The sequence below is a fragment of the Eucalyptus grandis genome, chromosome 6 (assembly GCF_016545825.1).
Source record: "Eucalyptus grandis isolate ANBG69807.140 chromosome 6, ASM1654582v1, whole genome shotgun sequence".
Classification (NCBI taxonomy): domain Eukaryota; kingdom Viridiplantae; phylum Streptophyta; class Magnoliopsida; order Myrtales; family Myrtaceae; genus Eucalyptus; species Eucalyptus grandis.
The window spans coordinates 57,060,823-57,067,837 of NC_052617.1; the positions used below are offsets into that span (position 1 = coordinate 57,060,823).

Here is a 7,015-nt window from a genome sequence, read left to right on the forward strand (position 1 = left end):
AGGAATTGAACCTTCGAAAGAATTTCCTCGAAGAAACCTATAAACAAAACAAATTGAGAAAAAATTGGACAAATTTACCACGTACTGTTTAATGATAACATAATACAGAATTAATGCTTTAGAACTTGTCAAATTTCAATTTCCAGATCCTAGAAACTGTTGTGAAAGGTAGACATTCATGGTCCTAGGCATGGTTAGAATAAAACAGACATATATATATATATATATTGCCTTACAGCTGTGTAAGCTGCGACCAATTTCCTATGAATTCTGGTATATTGCCAGTGAAGTTGTTATCCAATGCCCACCTGCAACCGGAAAAAGGTATTTTTGCTGAGAAATCATATCACAAATCTTTTCCTGTTAATAGTTTTTTTCTAGTATCAAAGGAGGAATGAAGCTCTTACACTGTTTGAAGATTTTTAAGCTTGGAAAATGTTGACGGAATCTCACCACTGACTCCAGAACTATCCATGTAACTGCAAGATAGGTGACTTCCATCAGCCAAGGGAATTTTATTAATTTAACGCAACTCAAATAACTCAATAGTTCCTTCACCAAAAAAAAAAAAAAAATAACTCAATAGTTTGTCCTTTTGAATAGTTGAAAGCAGAAGTGATGCCAAGAGGAGAGGGTGACAGAGTGTCATGGAATATTTGCACAACATCGACGAGACTTAAAAAGGTTTACACCCAGAAAGTACACGGCCAAACATTGCAGGAGTCTCTAGTAGTGGAAATGTCAACAAGAGGATGACAGTGAAAGTGAAATATGAGGTATAAGGATTAGGCTATGTGATGATGGGCAGGATGATAGTAACAACAACACGCTACTGCGAGTCAGAAAGGTTAAAAGAAACTAATCAATATGAAAGGACAAATGAAAAAATTTACTTAGTCCGTTTGCCACCTATTTCGACAAAACTAGCCTCCACCAAACTCCAATACCTGCAAATATTTTAAAAGGAAATATCCATGTTTAAGAATGTTAAGCAGGCAGGACTTACAGTTGCTGCAATTTGGACAGATTTCCAAGCTCAGATGGCAGAGAGCCACTGAAGTAATTGTTGCCAAAGTTCCTACAACATTAAACAAGTCGTCAGATCCACTCTTTCTTTTATATCTTTTTGCAAGGCAATTTTCATTGAAAATTAGTCTGAACATCCAATGGACCTAATGCAGTCGAATCCTTCTGCTTGACATTACAAATCCTGTTCTGGAACTGTTACTTACAATGACAATAGCTCTGTAAGTTGCCCAAGTTGCAGTGGGAGCTCCCCTGATAATGCATTGATGCCCAGACTCCTGAAGTAAATCAGCAGAGTAAGCATCAGGAAAGAAAGAAAACTACTAAAAAAAGGAGCAGAGAACTCGTATAAATTTTGAAACTAGAATTGAGTTGTGCTCACAGATACTGCATGCGAGTTAGGTTGCCAATGGATGGAGATAAGGAACCACTCAAGAGATTTTGGTACAAGTACCTGTATAAAGTACATAATACAATCAGAACAATGGAAACCTACGTAAGATTTTGAAACCTTGGTGAGTAAAATCAATATGGAGCTTCAGCAAATGAGAGCATGTGAGATTGCGTGGACAAGCTCGAACTGAGTGTTGCTTAATTATAAGGCATGACACGTGGCACACCATGAAAACTCCAGTGAAATGAGAAACTACTGGAAAAGAAGGAAGAAGTGGAACGGGACTAATACATACAGATTGAAGAGGTAAGTCAAGTTCCACAACTCATCAGGGATAGGACCGTCAACGTTCATTCGAAAAACCTTGCTGCAACCAAAGAAAAACCACCCGGTCATGAGAAGAGATGTACCTATGGTGGGTGAGATAGTGTCGATACGTACAGCTGTGTAATGTGGCAAGTAGTGGAATTGCTGAAGGAGCAGTCGCATTTGATGAAAGGGTTGTAATCATAATTGTAGAAGGAAACAGCGTTGTTGATCGCGGCTCCGCTGCATGGCTCTCCACTTATGTTCCATTTTGGCGTCTGTGAAGTGAGTCCCCATGTTGACCATATCGAGTTCAGAATCGCCACTACATTCACATAACCATCATCGACTCACACGTGTTCAGCTTCATGCTCAAACTAAATGCATTGGTATATGATTCATACCTTAAGTAAATGGAGAATGATTTAGACAATTAAGTGCAAGTAATAATACAGGTTTTCACATGCTGTCCATCCAGTTGAATTGTACAAGCGGGGACAGCCGCTCATATGGAAAAGCGTCTTTACAATTCCCAGACATGATTTTAATGGAATCGATTTTGCGTTTTTGATTATACAACAAGCCGTCAAATGAAAGTGAAGGTGAAAGTGGGACCGCAGGCGTCCTTGCGATCCCATTTTTCAGAAAAATGATTTATTTTATTTTATTTGGTGATACGTGACCAAAAACATTTTATGATGTTTGGATCTCATTTGCAAATGATCTTAATCTCAAGCAAAAATAAATCTTATTTAAATATTTTTTAATTTTTTAATTTTCTTTTTTTTTTTCTTTCACTTTACTTCTTCCTCCTTTGCCGGTCGTCGAGCTCCGCCGTTAGCCTCAACAAGCCACCGGCACCGTCGTTGAGGCCTGACAAGGATCAACTTGGCTAGCCTTGGGGTTGAGGCCAATCCTAGCCAACCTGCGCTTGTGGCTGATCGATGAGGCCCAACAACTAGCAAAGGAGGAAGAAGGAAAGGAAAATGAAAAAGAACGAGAGAAAAATATTTAAAAATCAAATTTAATAGAAAAAAATATTTATAAATTCAAGAAGAGCAATTCCTCAAAATGTTTTTACTTTGTGAGATTTAGGAACTCATTTTCCTTATTTTATGCATTTGTATTTTCCTTGATCGAAAAGTGTTTTCCATTAATTAATCATTTTTTATAAGCCAAATAGGTGAAAGTTCGGAAAAACAATTCCGGGAAAAAACATTCCCTGAAACAAACACACCCTTAGTACTAGTTATTATAGAAAACAAAATAAAAAAGAGATTTTGTAGATGCATAAATTAAATGAATTACATTCGGTATCTTTTTCCAATTCATTTTGGGGTTATGTCCATCATTTAAAAATGGCATTTCATGAATATTTTATTGCTTAATAATATCATGTTGTGAATTGAAATATATATATAAAAAAATTTCCAGTTCATTGCCTCGTTGCTTGCTTAAGAGACCACAACTCTTTTAGCTCTTCCAACGGTCCATCTCTTTCAACCAAAAAAAAAGGTCGATCTCTTACAATTTAAATTGTGTCGCCAAATCACTACCGCATTAAATTAAATAAATAATACATTTACACCAACATGACTACTGTTTAGCCAGCGATGAGAAGAACACTCAAGCCGTGGTTTCTTGTAAGCATTTTTTTTTCCAAATTTATAATTTAATAGATCCTTTTAATAAGTTTTATTTAGTAATAACTAATCGTACAGGTGATCAGCCATACTTAGGTATTTAATATCATTCAGAAGTATTTCTTTCTTTATTTTTTTAATATATGAAGGCTGCGTTTGGAAACTGCATTCCCAAGGATCTTTAGGGGGCTAAAGGCTTTTAGGTCAAGGAAAGAGTGTTTGGGAAGACTTTTTCTACTTGCCTTGGAAAAGGCAAGCCTTCCCAGAGCTGAAAGCCCAAGGCAGCCCTGCCTTGGGCATCTTGGGCTTTCAGCCTTCTCGGAAGGCTGATGGAGAGTAAGACAAAAAAAAAATTCCATAAATGTCCTCGTTAACATTTCGTTTTTCCGGTTTTGTCCTCGTAACTATTCACCTTCTTCTTCGTTGGAGGTTGGCCGGCGAAGTTGTGCCGAGCTGTGAGGGGCCGGCGACGAGCTGGACAGAGACGGCAAGAGGCCGGTGTGTCACGGCGACCGTCGGCGGCCAGTCGCGTGACCTCGGCGACCCCCTGCGAGTCGCGTCACCGCGACCGCTGCAACCCTCGGCAACCACCCAAATCTAGGTCGCAGTAGACCGTCGCAACCTCGGCGACGCTACGACGCCCGGCAGATCTGGGTCACCAAAGGTCTCCGCGACCCGAGATCGGGGCCGCGCGACCTCCGACGACCCAAATCGTGTGCGAGATCCAGGTCCCCGGAGGTCGCCGCGACCCAGATGCAGGCCGCGCGACCTCCGGCGACCCAGATCGAGCAATCATGATCGCGCGATTTGGTTGCAACGATCTCGGTCGCGATCGGGGTCGCCGCAACTAGATCAGCGGCCCCAAGCGACCTCCGCACGGAGGTCGCGGCGCGGACAATCTGGGTCGTTGCGACCCTCGCCGGAAGGTCGTGCGACCCACCGCGCTGCGACCTCCGTGCGGAGGTCGCCGGGGCCGCTCGATCTAGTTGCGGCGACCCTCGCTGACCGCCTGCCTCTCGCCGGACCGCTTGCTCACTTAGGACCGCCTGCCGCCGGCGGTAATCAGCCAATTCTCTTTTTTTTTTTTTTTTTTTTTTAATGACAAAAGTCTTTTATGCAGTTAATTTATCCAAACACTATTTTGCTCAAACATACTTTATAATGTACTTTTACAAATACGATTTACCAAACACAATTTGTATTTCCAAAAATCCCTTCAACTCAAAGGCCTTTACAATTTTTTCAAGGACTTTCCCCAAAAATCTTCCCAAACGCACTCGAAGAACCCCACTTTTGGGGATTTGCTTTATGCCAGCAAATCCCACCGAGGACTAAGCAAGAATTTTCAAGCAAAATGGGGCAAACTACCGAGTTGCCTTGGTGAAGTAAGAGGACGCCGTCCTTCATGGAAGGATAACGGTGCCGTCACCTAATCTCGGTAATCATACTTTAGCAGGAAGGAGATGATTTTCCATCATCAGGAAGGATGCTCACGATCTTACGCACTCTTTAAGAACAGCAAACTCGTTAAACACACACGAACACGCGGAGAGAAAAGAGGGAAGAGAGTTTGTGTTGTACCTTCAGAAGGGTCGGTCGTAGCATTCTGGCTCTGAGCACGAGCGACGTCTGCAAGTAGTATGCAAGCTGCTACATGCAAGGCAACGATCACCCTCGAATTTGCCATTGTTCAACCAGAGAGAGAGAGAGAGAGAGAGAGAGAGAGAGCCTCAGAGCTGGAGAGCCATTATGTCAAGTCTGACCAACCGCACTCCCAGATATATGTATATATTGTAAGAGTTTTGTAAACTAAATTAATTAATATTATAATTTACTGTTTTTACGGTTACTGTAAAACATGATTGGTCTAAAGTGAGATAAAATGTTTTTTAATTAGTCTAATATGGGCTGGTTAGTGTGGGCTGAGTTGAGCCTGACCCGTAATGAGGGGGACTGGCTGGAAACCCTATAAATAATGTTCAAGTCTCTCCTTTAATCCTAATTCTCACATGTATCCTTAAGGGTGTTTACCTAACGCTACACGTGAGGGGGGGCCGCCTCATTGAGCCAGTGATACGCAGGGTAATAGAGGAAAATGACTTGCGCGTGGAACATTGTGTTTCCGCTTCTGCTTCAAGAATAATGGATCCCAAAACAAGTGCTTTAATCTTTCTACTCAATTATGCATGTTCTTATTCTAGTTATGAAGATCTTGGGATTACGCAATTTGCGTCCAACATATATATGTGTAGATATAGTTTGATGAGAAAGCCAAGTGGCGTCTGAGATAGAGATCAGAAATGCTCCCCTTACCTTCACTAATTTCTCCGTGCCGTACAAATGTTTGAAATCAGCCTTCGAAAATTCTGGTCGATAACCGTGGATGAGAAATTGGCTAAGCTATATCTGGGTCAAATGTCTCATGCTCGTTTTACACTTCAAAGACACTTCACCGTTAGAAGAGTGGAATTTTTGTTACCACTAAAGAAAAACGATTAGTTCTTTTTGCCTGCCGGGCATAGCTGCTAGTCTAATTAAGAAGAGATCGAGTACCCATTTGAAAACATCCACGAAAGGTTGTGGAATTACATAGTAGGTCCTCAACACATATTTTGGGATCACCATTTGGAAACACTGATAAACTCAATTTACGCAATTTAGTTGCTAGTTATGCATTTTTATTTTGGCGAAAAGTCACTTTCCTGCACAAAAAGTATTGCAACTTGCAAGCCGACGGCTTATGGAAGTCAATATCGCGTGAAAAAGTATAAAAAAGTCTTAAACTTATTTTACTTGTGCAACTTGAGTCCTAAGCTTATTAACAATTTACAAATGTAGTACATCTGGCTATAGTTGAAAATCACTAACATAGACACTGATTATTCTATATGGCATGATTAGTGCTAGTTTGAACATTTTAAAAAAAAATTATTACTTTTTTTCTCTCTTCTTTTCATTTTTATAGTTCTTTCCTTTTTTTTTTTTTTCCTAAATTGTGGGCCAGGAGAGGTATGGGCGAGGGCCCAACGCCCTTGTCGGACTTGCTTGGATCTAGATAAGGGCCATGACGCCCTCAACCAAACTCCCTGACACTCACTTGTGGTTGACGATGGTCAACGGACGACTTCGCCGGCCAGAGTTGTAAAAGAGAAAAAAACAATGAAAAGAAAAGAAAAAAAATAATAACAAAAACTCAAAAAAAAAAATTAAAATCTCTATCAGTGTTGATTGCGCCATGTAGGATAACTAATATTCACGTCAACAATTTTTGATCAAAATTAACCGAATGGTAGATTGGCAAATTATGAAAATGTTTAAATTTTAATTAATATAATTAAAATGTTTATAATTGAATAAGTACAAGTACAATTATATTTAAGACTTTTTTTTTATTACTTTTTCAAATGTCATGTGTGGTGTTTAAAGTCTCGTCCTTTGTGATGACAGGGAACTGTTTCGTTTTGTCAAAATGCATTGAATGGTTTGATAGAGGCGCGTGATGAGACATGGGGGAAAGAGCCAAAGAGAAAAGATTCCGCATATGCTAAGATCAACATGGACGTCTAGAGTTGACAGGTTCATCCAATTTGTTGTGGCACCTCCACATCCACTTTATTTTGAATTAGATGTGAACGGGCTAAAGATT

At 40.2% G+C, this 7,015-nt stretch overlaps 1 long non-coding RNA gene across 1 annotated transcript; it reads right to left on the minus strand.

Moving 5' to 3' along the window:
* Positions 1–2,000: 2,000 nt before the first annotated feature.
* LOC120286445 lies at positions 2,001–5,095 on the minus strand. Its single transcript, XR_005552315.1, has 2 exons — positions 4,951–5,095; positions 2,001–2,051 (listed from the first exon to the last, which is right to left on the minus strand). It is a non-coding gene; the product is annotated as an uncharacterized LOC120286445 (long non-coding RNA).
* Between the last annotated feature and the right edge of the window lie 1,920 nt (positions 5,096–7,015).